General features: G+C 44.1%; 1 protein-coding gene across 1 annotated transcript in view; it reads right to left on the bottom strand.

Moving 5' to 3' along the window:
- PEX14 (peroxisomal biogenesis factor 14) overlaps positions 1–23,497 on the bottom strand; it is a 74,238-nt gene that overhangs the window by 40,806 nt on the left and 9,935 nt on the right. The window lies entirely within an intron of this gene.

Below are 23,497 nucleotides of genomic sequence, written 5' to 3'. Positions count from 1 at the left end.
GGCAACCTCTAAACATTACACGTGATCTGCAACAGCAGCCTGTAACTAGGAAGAATACTTCTTTTCTACCTGACCGCTCCCCGCAGATTCTAAGAGATTTAGGCCTTTTCTGCCATCATTCCAATTTAACTGCCAGCAATAAATAAACCTTAGCTCATCATGCCTGGAAAAGAAGCAACTTCCCATGTTTTGGATCACACAGCAACAACAGAAAAAAAATCCAAAAAAAGTCACTTTTCATGACATAAACGGTTTGGCGAGCAGTCACGTCATGTTCCACCCTGGTAGAAATCACAGATTATTTTTGTCTAATGACTGACTTCCTCTACGTGCTTCTTTAAGGTGTCATAGCACTTAAAACAAACCACTTATCCAAACAAAGGATGAAGTCTGGGATAATACTGAATGACATCAAAAACAATAGCATCAGTTTTTTGCATTAGGGTTTAGTGCCAGTGGAAGGTATTTCCTTTTTTTGTTCATGTGGCAGAGGTCAACTTTCCACATACCCTCCTATATGATTACACACGTTATTACATGTTGCTGCACTGGTGGAGAACAGCTGATTCAATTTACTTCTGTACAAAGGCATCTGTTCTGGCTGTGGCATCAAGGAGAATAATGTGCCTGAAGTTAACAGCACTTCGGCGATGGACCCTTCCACGTGAACCAGTGGAAGAGATGAATTCCTTCCACTCTAGCTAAAAATAACCGTGCATTTCCAAAGAAGAGCTTTTTTTCCCCCCCAAACAGTGCCCTACGCCTTCGCCTAAAATGGTGGCATACGTTAGAGCTGTGTTAGGTAAGTCTTGAAGAATTCAACTTCAAACAGTTTCAAGAATTCATTTCCAAAAAGGTTCTCACAAAATTTCACAGCAGAAGAATGAAAAATAGCATCACTACTGAAATCACTAAGTTTCATTCTGTGTTTGAATCAAACCCTTCGAATATGCATTTCTGGTCAGAGAGCAAAGTTCTGATGGGTTTAATGGCACTTTCAATGTACTCCTCAGTGCATTCCATCAATGTTTCTTTTTTTTTTTTTTTAAATTGCATCTCTTATTTCTTTAAATACATTAATCAGGCTAGTGTAGGCAAAACGGATCCATTGGACAATGCAATAAACATGAATTATCATCTATCCAACACACATAATGGCTTAAAAATACATAATAGCAGGTGTAGTTTAAATGATTAGTTATTACACCTGTGGTGGGTCTGATTCAATTGGGGAAAATCATCTTTAATAGGTTAAAAGGTTTAGATCACCAGGCTTCCCTTAAAGTGGCTGTAGAGAGGGTATGATGGAGTACGCTGTCATTACTAATTCATTTAAGGAAAACATGGGGGATACAGCAAAGAACAGCATAAACGAGAGAATCCAATTTAAACATCAGGTAAAGCAGAAAACACCTTTTAAAAAAGCATGATAAATGAATTTGGAAGAGAGATGAAATTGACATATTTATTTTAACGGGAATTTGACAAAGTCCCAGCGCACTCTGAAGTTGGGAGGATAAAATGAAGGAGATATTTTTCATTCTTTTCCTTTTCTTGTTTTCCTTCATTATTATTCTTTTTTTTAAGTTTACATTCAGTGATTTTGAACCATAAAACACCACAGCACAGCACCCCACGTAAAGCACATTTCGGTTTCATTTACGTGTGCTTGATCTCTCTCTGGCTGAAACACAGGTGACAGGCAAATCACATATTTAAACGGCGCTGATATTGCTGTGCCGGATGCAGGGATACGAAGCACACAAACTAATAACCTTCAGGTAATATGCTGAATAAGAAAGATGCCCAAATGAGCAAACCAGCAGATAGGAGAACATATCAAACCCACTTTCCTCCTAACAGTAATTACTTGTTTGTTTCTTCAGGAACTCCTCAACACTCCCTCCCACGTTCAGCGAGCAGGAGACACAGGCACAAAAGGCCTGCAGACCTGGAATCCAGCGAGCTCTCAGCTTTAATTATCAGGTTTTAAGCACAAAAAAAGCCTGTGAGAAATGAACGGTATTTTTCATTGTGCTATTTTAATCACAACCCTTTTAACATTTTATTGATTCTAACTCTTTAATAAAACTTATTTTTGCCTAGTAAAAAATGTAAACATTTTGGTAGTAAAATTCGCTACAAAATAAACTTCTGGTTTATCTCTTCCCTGCATCATTTCCTGCATTATTCACAAAGTGTTTAATCTTAAACAAAATAAAATTACAGGCAATAACAAACTTTATTAAAAAAAAACCCAAACTCCTCCTTCCGAGAAGCCCGTCCTGCTCGTATTTGTGTCTGCATTTCCTCCTGCAGGCTGAGCTGAAACTTCTGCATTTCCCTAATTCATCTCGTATACGTGAGCAACTCAAGAACCAATTCTGGCCATGTCAGAATGCCAATATTTTCAACAAGCGTAGCCAGGAACTTTCCAGCCTTCCATGGATCATTTTCGTTGCATAAACAAGGGCAACTGCAGCCCATAATTTAAAAAATCAGAAAAGGGAGAAGATGAGGACTTTGCAACCCTGCGTATAGCTGGAAAAATCATGCAGCAAATAGCACTCTGACTCAGCTGGTAACATTGCTCTGTCCTATTTCTGTAGCGTTTGTAACGCTTCTCTGAATTTTTCTGGTATTAGGACACTGCCAAATAATGTGCATTGTATCACTACTGTGATTCTTAGACTGCCAGCACACACTGGCCAGCAAACTGGTTTCATCTAGAGGATCAGTTACATGTTTCACTTAATAGCATAGCTGGTGTTCAAAAGCCAGTTAATGCCGGAGATGCGCGCTGCTCCTGGGTGACACGGTGCTCACGGACGGATTTCTGACTGGTGCTGGTGGGCGGAACCCTGCTGCAGGTCTTATCCCACGGTTTGATTTTCTAATTAGAAGATGAATGCGACTATTCATGGATTATATTTGCGCCTGGCCAAATTACATAAATTCAGGCCAAATATTCTGCTTCAATGTCAAAGATATAAAACGGAGACAGGAACTTTATTGCAGATGTTGTGGGAGTGCAGCAAGCCGGTGAAATTCTGGGCCAAAGCACGGCACTTCGACGTTACAGCCAAGGTCCCTCGATCCTAATTCCCCTCCCTTTTGTCTTAATGGGGAAATCAACCTCACTTCTTAGTATGCTCAACGCTGCAGGAAAGCAATCTGAGCTACTTTATCAGTTACTTGCATTAGAAAAATAAACCGTGAAATTTAAAATGCAATGGCAAATGCCTACTTTCCACCACCTAAAAAAAAAAAAAAAAAACAAGAAAAAAACAACAACCCCAAACAACTGACAAAAATGGAAAACAAAATACCCTCATCACTAAAAGCTCCACAGATTTGGTCACAGAGGTCCATATGGAAAAGAGAATCGAAAGCCACCGGGAGTGCAGCCAGTAAGAGCTCTCATCCATTTCCCAATACTGGGAGCCCTCCGTAGGTTATTACTAAACAGCGTTTGTTGATAGACTGAGACTTTGAGATGACCTGTGATGTAAAGGTTGGGGCTGAATTATACGTTGCAGGGGATGGTATTTTGTCTTTCTGAGTGGATCTGTATCTGTTTAAATGCAACACTTCTTTTCATTAAGCAGAGGCGGCACAGGCCATGAACTATGCACAGACAGTTTACATTACATGTGCGGAAGCAATCAACACTGGCAATATACATGACGTATGTAAAAGAAGTTGGAATTAATTTTTTTCCCAGTATATTAAAAAACAGTAATATGGCAGTATCAACAAACACTCAGCCTCTTTCAGCCAGAGCAGAAGGCCACTGCTATAGGGCAAATGGAACTGATCAATATATTAGCCTACAGCAACACCCCCTCAGTGTACGGCTGTACGTTTGCAAGGCTCAGAAGATTAAATTGTCTGTGAAAGGTTTCTGCACTCCTACTCTAAAGGAGATACCCAGAATCCTGTTAACAAGCGTCAGGCTAAAGCCAACTTACGTTTTAACAAGGGCTGACTTAAAAGCCTGGCGCTGCGACGAGCAAGAAAACCCCTTCGAACAGAAATGCTGCATTTTAGCAAGAAATCAGTGCTCTGTCAGGACTAACTTGACAAACATCGTTATCGGCGGCACACGGATATAGTTGCAAAGCAGCTGTTAATCAGAGAAACACATCATAGAACGCTGATGCTAGCACTCGTGAAAAAATGCAAGGGGCTAATTATGAAGCCATATATCTCACTAAAGAGGCACTGTGCTCGCAATTCCAGGCACAGCTCGCGGGGCCGGGTCCTGGGACACCGCCGTGCTCCTCGCAGGATGAGCCCTTCCCAGCGCTGCCCTGGGAGCCCCGTGGGTTTGCCATGGGGACCGCGCTCCCCCCAAGAGATTGCCAGGGGTCAGCCTGGGGAGAGGAACTCCCCAAAGCTCCTCCATTTCCACTGAAATTTTCACAAAACTGAGCACAATTGGGAATTTGTTTCTATTGCAAGATAACCTAGAAAAAGACAAAGTTTGGCCAATCTCAAGGTTGTGCAGAGAAAAGTTTTTAAATAAGAAAATAAAGCCCTCATGTAAAATACAGCAAAGAGAAAAACGAATGCAATGTGAAGCAACATTCGCAGGAGTCGGAACCAGAGAGGAGAAAAGCAAAAAACAAACGAGATCCAAACCAAACCCGAGATGAAGGACCCAGGACTACGAGGCAAAAGAACAGCGACCAAAAAAGGGGTCGTAACAACCGCGAAGGGCAAACGCAAAGGGCCCAGAGGCTCGGGCAGCGGACAGCGCCGGTAACGGGATCCACGCGGAAGGCGGCAGCGCCGGGGCAGCGCCCGCGGTCCCACCGCCCCCCGCAGGCCGGCACCCCGAGGCGCGGAGCCAGGACTCCCCCTAGCCGAGGCGCGCCGCAGCTCCGGCAGCCGGGCCCAAATGAAGTGTTTTCACTCGGTGGAAATGAAATGTTTTGCAAGATGAAACAGAAAGAAAATTGAGGTTTTAGGTAATTACTAGTTGGCATTTACATATCACAGGCTGGTTCAACACCTATTCATTTTCCTCTTTTATTTTCAATTTTTTAAAATTGCTCATTAAAATGAACACATGACAGGGACGGGGGGGAAAAAAATTACTCTTCCTCTTTTTTTCCCGAGGACTACAAAATCCAAATCTACTTTAAATACATTTATCTATAATTATCACATACACAAAAACCTTGCTTCATTTACATTCGCGGGGTGACCAAGAAACGCCGCTCCGAGAGCGGGCTGCAGCAGCCCGAGCCGAGCCGAGCCGAGCCGAGCCCGGCTGCCCTCACAGCGCGGCCCGCCCGCCCGCTGCCATGGAGCCCGCGCACAGCGCAGCTCCGCGCCGCGGCCCCGGCCGCCCGCCCTCCCTTCCCCAGGCGTTCCCCTCTCCTCGTCTGCCGCTCTCTCTCGGAAGGGTCCCCGCACAGCCCCGCTCTCGGTTTCTTTGTTCCAGGAGCGCACACGCGTTTCCTCCCCCAGCTGCCCGCGACCTCCCCGCCTCTCTCCTCGCACCCCTCGCCCTCCCCGGGACCCGGCGGGCAGCGTGCACCACAGCCGCGCTCTCCCAGCTCTGCGTCCTCTCCCTGCAGATTCGCACTGTTGACTTACATAAATATTTCCCATGCAAACCCCTTAATTTTCCTGCACCCTCCAGCTTCTTTAATTTTAACCTTGTGAGAGTCTTATTTAACCCCACGATGCATCTCAGGATACAATTTGTATGAAAAACGCTACATAAAATAAAGTTTTATTGTATCATATGTTAAGGACATAAAACATCTCTGATAGAAGTGTACAGGAGCTGACATGATAGACTAATATATTTTAAGGTCTATTGTGTAAATATGTATTTAGGGAATTCTAAAGCATGGTATTATTGACCCAAGTCTCTCTTAAAACACGATGATATATGGAATGAAAGCCCTTATGAAAAGGAGCAACTTCGCCCGCGTAGTAGTCACCTTTCAAAGTGAAATATCTCTGCCATCTTCAGTTGCTTCTGATTCAATTTAGAACAGAGTGGACATCTTGACAAAATTCCTCTCTTTTTATCAGAAATAATACTCGGTCAGGTAATACGTGCATAAAACTACGGAGAACAAGAACCCTCTGCCATGCTTGAAAAGAAGCGCACAATAACTGCACTTAGACACAGAGGGAACGTGCTCTGTATGCCTGTAACTCTGAAAGGAACATCTCCAAAGGAGACGCTGTAGCACCAGGCTTAACCCCACATAAACTGTTGCAGGCAGCGATAAACGACGGGAAAACACCTTGTGAGAAACACAAGCACAGCAGCAAACTCCGTGCCTTGAACTGATAACGTGGCCCTGATACATGTTAACCAATAAGTAGCACAAGCCTTTTTTTCTAGAGTTAATTTTTAATTGAGAAGGAAAGATACAATCTCACTTTCAGAGGAAATGCAAACGTTAAAAAAAATCCCCTTTTTGTACTCCTGCCTCAACTGAAGTCGCAGGCTTCCTAAAATCCCCAGCACCACCAAAGAATTACAGCAAGATGAGCGAGATGGGGGGGAGGAAGATAATGCCTGCAATCCGGCGGGCAGCAAATTATTTGACGTTCTGTATGCACAAAAATGGCAATAACCTCGGTGCTGGGCACACGGCACCACTGCAGATAACACACGGACACGGAGGTGGGTGTCTCATGCAAGAAGGCAGGGCATCCAGCTTCCAAGCGCGGGTGAAGCCAGTGTGCCACAACCAGGTTAGGAAACCAACTCAACAGGAACTAAGGAAGATGCTGGAGAGATGGGGAAAGGTAGAACTGACTAAAGAGAACGTGATCTTGTAACTCTTCAGGACAGCGCCCAATTTATACATCTTGTTTCTCCCTTACAGAAGGAAGCTCAGGGATCACTGAGGCTCTGCGCCATAAAATTAATGCAAGTGTCAAGTTGTTGAGTTGAATCACTCCAAAGGAATGTAATGACTCAGTGTCCAAGATGCTCACTACAGCAGAACTGTGAGATCATCCCGTGGCTCTACAACTAAATAAAATGCATGACACAGTCTTCAGGGGAACAGACGGCAGCATCTCCAGCTCTCGCCTTCCCTTCTCTCCCCTTATGGCCAGTCCTAGGGAGCTCACTCACAACCACTGGTGAAAGAAACCTCTTTTACACTACTACCTTCGCACACGTACAAGGACTAAAAGCAACGAAGCAGTAATTTACCACATCCTCATTCTTTTAACTGCAGGGCAGAGACAAGGACTGCTGGAGCTTCATTCGCATGCTAGAAGATGACTTAAGTATAGGAAGCCTGTGTCACATCTAACAACGGTGCCGAGCGCTGGAATGGCTATTGAAGGCTCCAAAAGGCCACGTCTGTCAAAGGGAAGCAGCAGAACAGGATCATTGTTCAGACTGACTTAGATCCTTCTAATTCCATAGTCAAGAGATTGGCAAATACTAGTAATACAACGGTTGAAATTTAATGCAAGAGAATTGAAAGTAGATCCCATCTGTGGAAGAAGCTAGTAACGGAGCTTCAGACTGAAATAACTCAAATGTACATGAAAAAATCAGCAAGCTATCCTTCCTTGAATTTCCCTTTTCGGGAATCCCATTTCAGAGACCCCTGGGGACTCCATTTAATAGCTCCATAGGAAACTCATCTTAGAGTGTTTTCCCTCCTGCGACAAAACCCCAAACTCTTAGGGTTGAAGCCAATGGGCTGTGCTGGCATTACTGCATGGAAGACCTAAAAGTGAGAACACAAAAGGAGATACAGGAGGAAACTACTTGGATCACCAGAACCTAGCAAACAAAAGGTTTCATGCTGGAAACACGAAAGAAGCTAGAAATTGTGACAGGTGCCCAATAAATCATGCAAACCACAGCAGTTGGGAAGTAATACCAAGAGGAGAAGGGCTTAGAATACTGGAGGACCTTAATGTAAATTTAATAGTGTACTTAGAGCTCTTTGGGACAAGAACTGTCTTTTTACCCTGTGTTTGCAGAGTGCCTGGTGCTGGTCTGCAACTGGCCTCCCAGTCACTTATTGCAACACAAATAATAAAGGCTGAGCAGACCACGCACTCTGTTCCTGCTGTTAATTGCCCCATTAAGGGAAAAAGTAAGTAAGGGACAAGAAATCTGATTGGCCAGAGCTGCCTATCTATGGGGATTACAAATGTAATAATTTTATAGATTCAAAAGCAGCTGCGTCCCTTGTCTTTGTCCAGTTCTCAACAGAAAAAAAGCACACATCACAAAATTTCTCATTCATAAGCAGGCACTTGCACGAGCAGTTTCAAAAAGCAAGCGAGCTTCCCTGTCACCTCTGCAGGACGCTTCCTCTAGAACAGGAGCGAAACACAAAATAAGGGCTAACATGGGGAACATTTCCATCGGAGCTGCCCAAGCCATTAATATTCTACAAAGAACGAGTTCACTTTCCCATGGGGTCAATTTGGCATTTTGCACGGATACGTTACATCCACTGTTTAAAGAAACAAAGCATATAGGTGTCAGGAAAAAATCAGGATGCTGCTCCAATGCAGCAGCCTGCATGCACCAAAAAAAATCACGCATACTGGTCACCAACTTCTCTCTCCTGAAACACTCAAATAAGACTCCTCCTTTCCTAAACTAAATTAAAATGTCCAAGAAAATTAGTTCTAATTACACTTAAGCCAGGGTGCTCCTGCCTACTTTTGACATGGAAATTTGGGTTCAAACCAGGAAGATCTACAAAATCAGAGAAGGTTCAAAATTGCAGTTCTACTGGTTTTTGTTTTCCTTAAACCTTGGCGCAGCCAGCACATGTCAGGGACTATCATAATTATACGCCTTATGTGCTGAAAAATTAATAAACAATTACTCACTTCAGGAAAAAAGAAAGCAGCTTTTTCCTTGACAAATGCTGCAGAGAACATCAGCAGCCTCTGAAATCTGGGTCCCCACCACAGCAAGGGATCAGCACCAAGGTAAGGACGGGCACTGCTGCTGCGGGGAGAGCCGGGCCCTGCAGTGGTGCTGGCACTGAGCTCAGGACCGCGCTCATCCACAGCAGCATTCTGGCTTTGTAACAGAAGAAAGAAGATTCAGCCTTCACAGCTGCTTTGGCTCAAGTACAGGCTGTTCAATCAATTGCTGTTAAGCCTACAAAGTCCAAAAGTGGGAGGAAATGTTTGAAAGACACTATTTTAACCCTGCCAGGCCAACAAGGCCTTGCACATTGCTGGAAACTGAGGGTGATGCTGCAGCAGCTTCCCTGCAGTAGGAATTCATGCTCAGCTTCCAGGAAATTATGGGAATGGTAACAAATCCATGACTCCCTGGACAAACAGGTGAGACAGCGAGTGGCTGGGACTCTGGTAAATTCTTACTGAAATTTATTTGCAGTCCAAATCTTGACTAAAGTCTGCATCCAAATAGTTAAGGAATTCTATATGATCCTCCTTTAGAATCCAGAGGGAACGCAGGTGCACTTGCTCCCAATTTTCTTTAAAATATTAAATAAAATTAAATAATTTCCACGTCTCCCTTTTTAAGCAGACCCGTGCTGAAGAGTCCTCACCCCACCTTAAATCAATGGTAACCCAATTCAAATGCCTTACAGCTCTGTCTGAGAACTAGTGGAGAGATCAACGCTTTTTATCTTCAGGATTATGGAGCGCCACTTGGCTGACAAACACACCCAGCAGCCCATTAGACGTGCCACAAAAGGCTCGCTGCTTCTCCTTCCACCCCTCAGATTTGAGAAAGCAGCATATAAACTTTGCCCCTCCGTGCTGCAGTTCTTAGCCTGCCTGCCTTGTTTCATACTCTAAACATACCAAGATTTATTAACCTTTACAGTAAAAACAAATAATGATGAAGTAAAAACGCAGTGATGTAAGGGCTGCAGCTAGCACCGTTTATCTGTGGAAATCCGATTAGTGCTCAAGTGGTAGAGATACCTGGAAAAGTGCTCACAATCAAATCAAAAAATGATACAAAAACATTAACCTGATGGCTAAAAACTCCACATTTAAACATTTAAAGTAATAAAGGCGCTTTTATTGAGTATTTTCTATATTTCATTAGGTTCCAAATTGACGAGGAGCCCGAGAGATGCATTTCCTGGGCTTTCGGATCCTTAGACCAAATGCTTGACTTTGTTGTTGTTGTTGTAAAACAAAAAAAGAACATGTGCTTCTTGCTAGAATGGTAAGCTTCCTCCTGCAGCAGCAGCCACAGCAACTATTGCAGGGGCAGGAAATGCAGGGGAGCCCACGAAGATACTCTTAGATCTCACACATTCATTCCATACCCACCGTGACGTGAGCAGAAATATTGTTTGAATTACTCTTCCTTTAAAGTGTCTGGATTTACCTCTGTTGCTGTGTTCTACCAAAAATTCCTCTCTCCAAGCCATTGTATTGTAGCCCTTTGCTGGAAAACGAACCGCACTGACAAGATGGTTGGTGGACAGACAAGCAGCCCCTGCCCACTTTGGTGGTCACAAAAGACAAGAGAGGGGATGAGCAAACAGCGAGATGAGCCAAGCCCCTGGCAGCACTGCCCTCAACCTCAGCCTCCTTTACAAGACTTGACAAAAAGCACAGTGCAATGCCCATGCTCCAACCGAGGCCTTGTCTTCCTGGATACTGTGACTCTGCTGCTTTTTTGCCAGCATTAAATTCGCTTGAATTTTTTAAAAGAGAAATCAGGAGAGAGCAACAGTCAATGAGCAGGAGACTAACCTTCAGAGTAACAATTTTCTTCATCTCTCTGAAACCACAGAGCATGAGATAACACTTGATAAGTTTGGGAGCATCTCACAGAACCTTATCATCGGTTTGCTTACAGCAAAATGCCAAACTTGCTTCCGGTATCAATCTACGTGTGCTGCTCTTAAGCTTTACACAGAGGAGCTGAGTATATGCATTCAGAGTAGTCTGCATTAAATGCAAAATATGCACTGAAATTCCATTCTGACATGACTTAATTGAGTTAGAAGAAGCAAATTTCCTCAAACTACACAGAAAGTACAGAAAAATTAAAAGGCCTCATTTCCTGTCTTTCAGCTATTGCAGGACTGTTCTCTCCTATTTACTTTTTCGTATTTTGTCCTTTTATTTTTAGAAGTCCTGAAGTCTTTACTACCTTTTAAGGGAGATTTCCCGACAGATCATCGACAGGATTTTAACCTAAAGCTAAACCTTAAGATCCTTTTCCTTTATATGAATCCACTACTTAGAAATAATTTTAAGTCTTAATGGTATGATATGAAGAGCTCTCAGACTGTAAGTACTGGGTACCAGAAAAATAGTTATTTTCTGACTTCATTGTTTCACTGGGCTGCTGGTCACACTCACATGCTCAGAACTGACTGGCCCTATGTGCGGTATTCTCTTTCTGCAGCAAATATTCATGAATTAGCTTTCAGATGCCCCAGAGAACTGCCTGTCTTCAGGGAGCAATTTCTACGTCTCTAACTTTCCTATTCGGTGTGTAGCAAATTATAAAGAGGAAGGTGATACCTGGGATCTGCCTGCTGAAATGTAAAATGCTTAAAAAAAAAGAAAGAAGGAAAAAAACACTATACCAAACAGGTTCAACATAGCAACATCTATATTCCCCTCTGCTCCTTCCCTTGTGATCAGCAGGGATGAGCACTGGGTAAGAATCTGTGGTGAGAGATCTTCGGCTCCTGTTTGGAGTATGAAGAGTCCTGTTTTATTATTCTGCGTTTGCATGTGGCAGCAAATGTGTAAATGTTTTAATAATACAAAAAAATCCCAACAGAGTGGAGGAGGAGGATATGAAATAAAGGAATACAAGGACATTTACTTCCTTGAGAGTGAGATAGAAAGGAAAAGAGAGAAAGAAGATGACACGATAAGGGACAAAGCAAGCTTTCTGGGGTATATCGGGGAAAAAATAGAACAGAAATCATTAGGAAGTCCATAGTGCATCTACAGTGATACAGTGCGGATCAATTCATTTAACACTGCCCTGTACATTTACAGAAAAGTACTTTTGATATAATAAAGGCTCATAAACACACAGAAATTGGGTTAGACCTGTTTCGAATTCCTGCCAAACAATGGTTCAGAAAAATGAAGCTCTATTTTAATTAGCTCGACTCAAGAGTGATTTGATAACAGCAGATGCTGTCTGGATGCTTTCAGCTTGATGGGCTCCACATACATGAACTTAAGAGTGGCTTTGATGCAATTAGGTCTCACTCTCTCCTTTAACATGCGTTAGGCCCTGGAACCAATGGCTTGGGTGTATTTAACATCTTGAACTAGAAGGATATTGACAGCCTTCCTCATTCTTCAGATGCGCGGAGCTAAAGCAAAGACGACTTACTTGGGGCTTATCTATGATGTTTCAACAGCTTGGAGACAGAAACAAAAGGGCACCAACATATTACCCACAGTATAACATTAAGGTCTTAGCATTAGATCTGTTTCTACTACAAACCACATTTCTTGGCTTGAAATTGTTATAGTCTTGGTTAGTTCAGTAAAAAAACTGGAACAAAAAAACCTACCCTCCCAATTTCTGCTTCAACTGATGTCATTTTCTGTAAAAATCAGAGGGACTCAATAATTCCACACGCCTTTCACTCCTTTACTCCTAGAAGACACCCCACACCACCACACCGTGCAGTTACAGTAGGTCCCATCCACTCACAGCACAGTTCTCCCATCCACTGTCTACCACTTTCTTTCAGAGACAACTTCTTCCACTCCTGGAAACATCTGCACCCTGACACGTCAGAAAACCCTTTGCCTTTCTGAAGCGATCTCACTACCTCACTCTGTAGCCATAAAGTACAGACATTTGCTAAAGGACACATGCAACATAGGAGCTGCTTCAGTGCGCCAGGGACAAGGCTAATAGGAGGTCTTGATTTGTTAATTATCTGACAGTTTGTCACAGCTGGGCTGTAAGGAGTGGGTGGGGGGAAACCTTTCTGCTTGGTTCTGTCTTCCTCTAAATGCTGAATTAGGCTGTCAAAGCCTTCATCCCACCACAAGAGGCTGCGAAAGGAAGAGCCAGGCTATCCTTCCTCCTTCTCCCAGCAGGATATGCTGTTTCAGTTGTCCTACTCTCCCACGTCTGCGGAAACGAATCTGGCATTTATAAGTGACCTTCACACCACCACACCATGCCCAGTTTTGTCAAGGGGTGTTAGCAGACCTGAGCATGACAAATCAGAGAGGAAATCCCAGTGCCACGGGAGCAAGCAAGAGGCATTTATCCTGCAAGGAGTCCTAAAGTTGCTACCTGCTTGAATCAGCAATTTCACAGCAAGGTTTTGGAAAGCAGAAGGCTTGGCCACTTTGAGAACTGACAGCGAGATAGATATGGAGCTACAGAGATAACGGGGTGGGGTAGCGGCAAGGTTCCCTTTCTTCTTACATTTCTGCCCCATGTAATCCCCTAAGCAGGGGCAAAAGTTCAGGCTGTGAAATGGGATAATGCATGGAATACTCCCATGGAGCCAAAGCTGGAAAAGCAGAAAGCAGGTTGCGATATAGCAGTACTTACTAGAAATGCTTATGCCTCTTAAATCCAGTTAAATGTGGCCGTTAAGCCGTGAGAGCCTAGGGAGATCCCCACCCACTCCTCCGTTTTCCCTGCAGGCCACGTCCAGAGCATCCCATCACTCAAGTCCTCTCCTCAACAGGCCCTGGATTATGAAAAATCCCCTGCAGGAGCTTCCCACGTGCACGGGACACACCCCTTTCCTACCACCATGGATGCGTCTCCCTCTGAGCCGTGGGAGGCTCACAATGTATTCCAGGCACACAGGGGTGCTGCCTGCTCGCAATGGGAAAATCAAAGGTGTTCAGCTCCGGCTTTGTGCATGCGATCGGAAGCTATAAGGTCACGTGAGCTGACCATAAACATTCCCCTATTCTACTGCAACATGTATAAAAGAAAAAAAAAGGTGTCTCAAATAGACATTTGTTTGTTTTACACTTATAACAGCCAAGGAGCGCATACACAAGTCAGTACACAAGTCAAACTCTCACATTTTCTCCTGTGGACCATCTTCTTTACCATGACAAAACTGGTGCTTTTCTTGTTCAGAGCTGGCATTCCATTTTCTAGTGTGATCCATCCACCAGCATACAGCGAGTCAGCTGTAAGGGTAGAACAAGAGCTATAGTCTCCTAGACTCATTATTTACTCCTGAGCAGTAAAACAAATGATACTTTCCTGCACAGACAGTCCTACCTTCCCCAGATGGGGACTGCTGAGAACTCCACTGGGGACAAAACAACTGCCTTTATCTTTCATCAGGTGAAGTTAATAGACCCATCTCAGGGAACATTTGCAGATCTCGTCCCTTGAAAATAACATTTGCTAAAGCACTGCTTCTCAAACTTCATGCAGGCTTGACTCCCTTTTGCACTCATCTATCCTGGTGGCTCATCCCACATTCCTCAGGCTGAAATGGCAGCAAGCTCCTCCAGGAAAATGAAAGTTACTGGAATAAATGCTAACTCTTCAAACCAGGAGAAACAGAACTCCTGATAGCAATTAAGAGTTGAAAGCTGTTTACTGGCTAGTAACTCAGTGACTTCCTTTGAAGCCTTTTGCATCCCTTTGGGGGTCATAACCTAACTTTGAGAAACACTACTTTAAGGAACTTAACTATAAAGAGGAGCAGGTGATGACATAGCATTGTTCCCCACCCCACATCTACATAAGACTTCAGAAGCAATTTCCCAGCTGGTCCTGGTGGCTTCAGCCCCTTTGCCTTTAAAAGCTCTGCCCTACAGTGATACAGACTCATGGGTGCTGAGATGATGCTCAAGATAAAGACCCAGCAGCATCATCGATAATATAACCAATGTAGCAGTCAGCATTAATTATCCCAAACCACTACAGGCAAGGCCCGTGTCTCTTAGAAGATCTGTCTCTCACTCTTCTGGTCTCTAATAAAATCACCCTCCTAGCCATAGGGTGTAACTGGAATTGTATGTACGCATGTGCATGCAAAAACATAAATGCATATGGAGAGATTCAGGTCCTCATTAAAAAATGGCATAAATAAGAATTCACCAAGGAATTCTGCCAGAGTCTGATTTCCAGATCTGGTTTTGCTGCATTCTTGCCCACCGCCTGCAGAGTTCTGGGTGCCTCCCTATCCTTCTCCAGCTGTACTGTTCTCTTCAAATTCAGACTTCTTGCACCTATAATTACTAGGTACCCTGTGCCAGGCTCCTTTAATTAACCAACCCAACTCTTCTCCCTTTGGGATCAGACTAAGCTCTTTTTTATTAGTTCCATCATTTCAGTATCTAGGCCTAAGCAGGATAACTTACATCACTTTGTGAGTGGGACCGCGGGGTACCAATGACCTCCAAAGCACCTGTCCTCTTCCCAGCAGAAAAGGTGAAGAAAGCAAGGCCATGAGCCACGGGATATGGGGCGAGGGGTTGCTGCAACACCTTTCAAATCTAATCACATCAGCAAAAATTACATCGCTCTAAAACCTGAGGAAAACACCTGGCACGAGGGGTCCCTGGTAGGCTAGTTAGGTACTACTGCAGTCTTGAAGGTGCCTCAGTCCAAAGAAGAGCAGAGGCAAGAACAAGACAAACCCCTTAGCTGCTATTACACTGGAGCCAACCTCATGGTTTTCAGGGCTCCAAGAAAGCGATGAGCATTCCTGGAGAGCACTACTTCCCCAAGCCTCCCTCTCCCCAGCTGACACTGTTGCACCAGCAGCTGGGATGCAGTCTGAATTACAGGTCCATGCAAAGCCCTGGAAGACAACGATCCCCATCTTGCTCTTCGTACTTAGCACTCCATGTTCCTGGCTCCCAAGAGAACAGGTAGATCAGAGTCCAGATAACGTCCAAACAGCTCTTCCTACCTGCCCTGCACAGAAGCAGACAGCCTTGCGACCTCCCGCAGGCAGTTTCTGTAGGGATGCTGGGATTTTACCTCTAGCCGAGATATTCTTTGAAGCTGTTTTACCCCATTCGTAGTCAAATCGCAGCGCACGTGCAAAAGAGAAACGTCAAAATGCACACTGGCCTTTTCTGGACCATGGGATATTCTGCACGTGTGTGTTCCTGCGCGTGGAGGAACGAGAACGGGAGGTAAAAAGCAGAAGAGCTGCTGAACGCCCTGGATTTCTTAGGCCAGGCGGTCACTCCGGTTGCACAGCTCAACTTCCCCAGGGAGTTTCTCAAGGAGAAACCAGCCATCGATCTTGGGACACACAACTTCCAGGACCGTTCCTTATCTCAGAACAGCTTCTGCCACGAATTCCTGCATGCGCTTTAATGTTTAAATTATTAAATGCATTAATGTATTTACATTATTCAAGTCTTATGTGCATTTTTCTAAGATAATTTATGTATAAGAGTTTGAATGTCCATGACTGTTAATGTCTACAACCCTTCCTGTTCATTATTGATTCTGGAAGGAAAAAAAAAGAAAGGCAGTGTTTTAATGCCTTATTTTTAATGTATTAAGAGTCTGAATAAGTGCATTCTCTTTTTTCTTTTGTAATTTCATAATTTAAGTAGTGCATTTATTAAACTGACACAGTATGAATTGTGGTGAAGTCTGGCACAGGTCCATGCTGCCAACGCAGCCCAACCGACCATCACGCTGCTCTGCAAATCAAGCACAAGCTCAGCTTGTACGCCAGCTTCCACTCCCTACCTGAAATCGGAAGGGACGGAGGGTACAAAGAAGTCTTTTCAAAATACATTTGCTGGGCTATTTACGTGGGTTTTCTCTCTAATTTCCATTTTCAATCGGTGAAAGTTTTCATGTGGTATCGATGAGCTGCTTTAATGCAAACCTGCTTTGTCAATGAGCTCTTACGTACCAGTTTAGAAATGTATTTCCACAGTACCTTTTAAGCCCAACAGCACTAAAGGTCTTCATAAATCTACTCCAGCTGTAATTTTGTCATTTCTACACCACAACAGTGCACACCATGATTTTTTTTCCTTAAAATTAAAAAATTTGCCCCTATTTTTACATTCACAGGCAGATCTCACATAGGAATCCGGTCACCTCTGCTGATGAACAGCAGAGGCCTCTGAAGCAGAATGTAACAGCTATGCAGCAGCAGCTGGGCACCTTGCGTGCCAGTTTGGGACAAAAATGCTATCACAGGCAAGAGAAACTGGGGAAAAAAAAAAAGTCAGCTAGCACACAATGGAACTGCCTCCACTCACTCCACCCACACATAAGCGGAGCTGCATGGACATGCACTTTACATATAAATTATGTGTGAATGCCTTAGATGTTTATAGCCAAAAATACTACTTCCAAAGTCCAGCTTTTACTGCCAGACAAACCCACCGCCAGCAGAGCCTGCACGGAGCAACAGTGACACCCTTCGGCTCTCAGCCGACCCCAGCGCCCTCCCAGCATGGCAGCCCCCGCTCCGGCACCTATCAGAGCAACCCATCAAGAAGCCGAGCTGCAGAGAGATAAAACTTGCTGTACGTAGGCACTGTATGTAATTACGAGTGTGTGCATAAGTTTCACAGTACATTCTGCATAATTACAGCCCTGCCTGGCACAGCTGCCAGTGCGAGCATGAACACACACGCACACACGTAATGTATGCACAATACTGTGCATATGGACTTGGGAAAAGGCAGAGAACAGTGAAAGTTGCTGGCTGTTGTTTTAAGAGCTGACTCTGCCATTTCTAAGGTTAAGTTTGTGTTTTTTTGCTACTCATTACCATTCTTTAACTGTTACAATTTATATCAGCATATAATGTTAAATAATTACAGGGAGCGGAGCTCACTCTAGCGAGGATATAAACGCGCTGTGGGATTCTACAGATTTAAACAAATAACACTCACAGCAGGGGGTGAGCAGATGAATTAGCATTAATATCCTGCCTGGGAGATCCCAGTGCAGTGCTATGGCTTAAATACAGATCTTTTCTGTAACAGTCAATATGACAGCTACCAGCAATACGGCCCGGCACGCTCACTAGTCAATACAGCAGCTGCAGCTGAAGGAATGCCCTTGCAATAATCCATACGGCAGCCAGTTAAAATAAATAACTTCCCTTTAACAGTCTATATAGCAGCCAACTGCATTAAAACCTTCCCTTTTAAGGTCTATACAACAGTCAACTAAATGGAAAAACCAGCATCCTTCTTGGCAGCTTCAGAGGGAAGTCAGGCATCCACGGGGCAGGACCGAGCTCTCCTCACCTCCTGGGTGCGAGCAATCCCTCCGTGCCACGCCGGGCATCCCGTGTCGCTGCCTTTCACGAGCGTTACGTTCACTTTGACAAATAAAAAACAAAACCTGTTTCTTTCCAGAGGAGAACAACAAACGAGGTAGACCGCAGCTGGCCAGGAGCAGTCAGCACATCGATCCAAATCTCCTCAGAGTACTGGCAGTAATAAGGCTTCTCCTAGCATTGCCACCGTGACAGAAATGCCCCATCTCCCACTGAAGGCAGAACCCAGACTTGAACTCTCTGCCTTCCATCAGCCACTGGCGGTGGTTTTCATTCTCTAACCAGAAGCAACAGGCTGCGGTGGGCTAGGAGCCGTGAACTGTGCCGCAGCACTCCATGCTGCAATAACAATGGCAGAAGATGGTCATATAAATCACGCCAAGGAAGGGCTCCAAAGCATTCAAATCTGACAGCTGAACCGGAGGAAAATCCACAACCACAGCAAATTCCACCATGAGGCAGAATGTAGCTTTTATATCTGTATAAAAACACACTGGTTTGGTAAGCAGGGGCATATTCCGCTCTCACGCACACAGGCTGAATACTGGTACCACTCTGCTCTTCTGCGATGGGAGCGCCTATAGATTTTCACTGTGAGTTAACTGACCTCCAGAACAAATCTGTAGAATTCCAACAAAGTACAACAGCACTTCCTGGGTTAAATTACACAGTACGCCACCAAACAAACATACAGCACTCGATATTGGGCTTATAATTTACAAATTGTTGTAAAAGCAGTGCTAAATCACTAGAAAATAAAATATGTACATATTTTCACATTTCCTATACTGTCAAGAAATTTTATTGATAGGGAGTTCTGCCACTAAAACACTGCATTTGCTGGTTTTCTATAAAAGAAAGGAGATAAACGACAATTTTGTTAGAAATCGGAACGATAAACAGGAATGGCATTTATTCTTTAAAACTCCACAAATTAAAAACATCTGTCTGCTTTCCTTTTGAGGAACCTGTCCCTGTGGGTATATATTGAAAAACAAAAACAAAAACCAGGGATCTACAGTCCCACCAGATGTTTGGCACCTGGACCCTTTTCAAGGAATTGATGAAGAAAATGAATTTTTTTTCAGGTAACAGGAAAAAAAATGCTCCCTAAAATCTTTCCCACTGTCAATGCCTGATGTTGTTTTATCTCAGACTTTAAGGGAAGGCTGGAGCTACAAACGCATTCCAGCTTATAGCCTCCCAAATTAAAAATAAATACACGCCACCCCTACTCGAGAAGTCATGGTTTGAAGCTTTGAACATATTTTGCAAAACGACAGTTATTAAAAACAACAAACATGCACAACAGTGAGTCATCTGGTTTCCAACTTCTGAGTCAAAAGGGGCTGATTCCACACAAAGTGAAACCTGGCTCTCCGACTACTTGCATGTTTAACGATTTGTATCTCTGCACCACAGCTTCAGAACAGGATGTGGAAGAAAAGAAAGAAAAGGAGATGGGAGAAAGGGGAGGGGAGGGGAAGAGAAAGAACACTTCTTTACTGGTCCCAGTGTCACTGCAAATAAAGACCATGTCAAGATTTAAACCATAATAATGGAAAGGCTATAAAGGTCTCTGCGATAATGTTTCCTCTGATATTCCCTTTCATAAATGCTCTCTTTATGTTGCATGCTTTGCAATAATACATGTAATGTTTGTGAACTAGCCCCACTGGGGAAGCCGCACCATATGAAGCTTCACAGAACACTACATTAGAAGCAAGATAATTCATTTCCCCGTTCCCCAACCTTTGTCAGCTGCACCTATCTTCTTGAACAGAACACAGCCAACATGAGGAGACAAGTCATCTAAAGCAGCCTCCACATCTGTTTAGCTGGAAACAGATCTGGATGTACCAGCACACGGACATGCAGTACAGAGTTACCTCTTCCAGTGCAATACCTTTCTGGGTTGGGCCAAAAGCCTCTTCCCAGATCTGACATGTATAAACAAGAGCCCTGAACCTCTTCATCGCCATGCCAGTCGGATCAATAGCATTCCGAGCTTCCTCTTGGCAGTGGCAGAGAGGAACATGAGTGCCAAGAGAATCTGAATAACAGATCCCTGCCAACGCAGCGCTGTGAGCCTCCCGGTGGCAGTGCATAAATACACACACAGGGCAGTGGCTGCAGCACTTTGCTCATTTTCCACATGTGGACCAAGAGCCATTCACTTCGGGCAGCACGCAGCCCTGCACGGGGCTCTGCCTTCCAAGAAGGAAGGACCACCAGCAGCCCGAGGCCTCTGCAAGCCCGGCAGAAGTAGAGAGAAGGCAGCCTCCTCTGTAAGAGTTTAGGATCAGAATGGAATCCCATGTGGCATTAGCAGCGAACGTCCCCAGCAACCCAATATCGCTACTCTGAGACGCACCGGGTGCTCGGGTAGCTGACCATTGGAGTGAGAACTAAATTCATCTTTACAAGACTGTGGCAACCTGATGTTGAGAAAAAGGTTGTCAAAAATATAGTGTCAAGGGGGAGAGGGGGGGGCTCATCTCAGTCTCGACTATAATTCTCAATCATCGCACAGAAAGTATTTATATCCTGTTGGCAGCGTGTGTAACCAATGCGACTCTTCGTGTCAGAGCTGTCAATTACAGCCCTGACTTATGAGGAAAGATTAAATGAGCTAAATATGTAGAGCTTGGCTAAGAGATCAGGATGGGGGTGGGGAAAGGAGAAATGATGTGATAACTGTCTGCAAACATCTGAAGGGTGCAGATGCTTAAGGAGGAAAGGAATCACTTGGGGTGGCACACACAACAAACAGGAGAAGCAAGCTGGAAGGAAGACGCAGAAAATCTCACTGTACAGCAGGAAAGCTTCACTGGAGCAAGATGTGCTCTGCCGCGGAATTGTATCCCAGTGAATAAATAACATCACTCGGGCCATTCAGAACACTTGGCTAAAGACTAGGAGCTGACAGCAGAGGACAATCCTGCTCTGACCAAAAGGTGTAAAAGAATGTAGAAAAAAGCAGGGCATACTGTGAGCGTGGCTGATGATATGAACTTATCCCTCTTGCATCTCTCCAGCCGTAAAATCCTTTTACTAAAGAGCTATGCATATTTGCATTGCTACTTTTCCAGAAATGCAATTGTATGGAATCACAACTGGAAAGAAGATATGGCTGGTACAATCAGGGAGAAGAGCCGTGTACACACAACAAACAAACAAGAGTATTCAGATGTTTGGAAGATTTTTAATTGCAGTGCCCTACAGACAAATACAGGAAAAGTCTCTTCTCTAACAAGTTGCTCGGGAGCTCCCAATCTATGAATTACACCAACTCTCTGGTTTTGCAAATCTCGCTTCTGAAGGAGTTGGCATCAGAATATCTGAGGGATGTATTCCTGCGCATCAAAGCTGGGGAAAGTTCTTTCAAGTTCTTGAATTATTCATTCTGTCTTTTGTGCCTCAGCTACCATGCTCTAACGTGATGGAGACGCAGTGTATCCTGTGCTCTGAGGCAATACACAGACGCTGTAGATATTGCGAATTTTTCTTACGGCATGATCTCTTAGGTAAAAGTAGAAGGAAGCCAAGAAATTAAGAAAGTTATCACGTGTAAGCAGTTATAATCTCATGAGAGTCACTAGCTGTCACAAGACTAACTCTTTTTGATTGCAGTAACAATGACATAGCATCTGGATAAGGGCAAAAAGAGTCCAATTGCTCAGTGGTATTAGAGAAGAGGAATTAAGAATCTCTGGCAACACTCTCCAGGTTAGGAATTTAATAACACAGAGTCAAGAGGCACTCTAAAGAACAAGTCTCCTACATAAAGTTATTTCAAGAAGCTAAAAAGGCAGACACTCCCGAGAAGTTCTTAAGCTGGTCTCTCCTCTCCCTAAGCAGAAAAAACTGCAGGCAATTGCTGCCCTCTACAAGTTGTTCTGCACATAGCACGGTTTCCACACACACAGACCTGAGATGATATTATTATCTCACCTTGATCCCACAACCCACCATCACTGAAGCACACACGGTGCAAGCTCCTCCTTGCTGAGTGCCACCACCTCTTTGAAATTAACAGGTCCTCCTTCCAGCAGCTGGAGCACAAAGCACTCCCGATGTAAGCAGGCAAAGAGCTGGGCTGCCAACCAACACAGAGCCACCAGCTGGCAGCGAAGCAGAGCACGACCTGTGAAACATTGCTTGTAGGTGTAGCACGTTTGTATCTCCAAAACATCAGGTGAGCGTAAACAGAGGAATGAAATTCATTTTTCTCAAGGGTAAACATCAAGCAATGTTAAATATTTCCTACGTGCGTGCCAGCATTTTTAGAGTATTACAACTATTTTAAAAACATCTTCAAAGTCTTCTGAGCAGTAATATTGGTTTGTCTGAAAAGCAGACAAGAACTGCTTGCAGAACTCTCTTCTGCACAAGTGCAGAGCAAAGACCATAAGCTGCTAACTCACCATGCTGCTAGTGACGAAAGCGAGCGTGCCTGCCTAGTTGTGCTGCCTCACCCACTGGCTCCAACTGGTCTTTCAACCAGTGAGCTCTTAGGGACAGGCAAAGCCATCATTCCATTTTGTACACACTGATAAGGTCTTATCCTGCTTTGGCCTGTAATGCTGCAAGTGCCTAGCTTTCACATGTTAGCGTATAATTAACGCTACAGTAGAAATTATATCCCAAATTATTACACTTCATCCTCTTTTAAAATTGTGATTCAAAAGAATTCCACGGAAACTTTCCCGCTGACCTCAGACAGGCAATTCAACTCGATGCGACAGCGTTCCTTTAACTATGCTCTGTACGTAAATTTGCATCTGCATGTTTTGCACATATAGTGTATTTGTCTAAATCAACAGAGCAAAAGGAATTGACAGATTAAGGGAGTACATTTTGCATGAACAACAAAAGAAGTTAACGAAGTCTCAGTTATAAAAGACAAAAAAGGCAAAAAAACCCTCAAACGTATCAAAAGGTCACCGGCATGAGAGGTCTGCTTAGCCAACACAAGAATTCTCTTTGCAGCAAACCAAGGGACACCGTGTAAGGAAGTCGCACCCCTCCCACTCCTGGCCCTGTGAAGCTGCAATCTGCACAGCAATCGCCCTGCACAGCCTGATGGAATTATCGTCCAGCACCGGGAATCCACAGCAACACATTCAGGAGCTCCCCAAACAAACGGAAGCATTATCACACCATTAGGGTTACTGCCTGTACAGGAGGTCACCAAGCTGATAGTCTCTCTCTCCCTCCTGCTGACAGTGCTAAATTACCCTGACTAATGTTTCGCTGGGGGCTATAAGTTAGTTGCC

This window comes from Numida meleagris, chromosome 20, assembly GCF_002078875.1.
Source record: "Numida meleagris isolate 19003 breed g44 Domestic line chromosome 20, NumMel1.0, whole genome shotgun sequence".
NCBI lineage: Eukaryota > Metazoa > Chordata > Aves > Galliformes > Numididae > Numida > Numida meleagris.
This window is presented reverse-complemented; position numbering and strand designations above follow the sequence as displayed.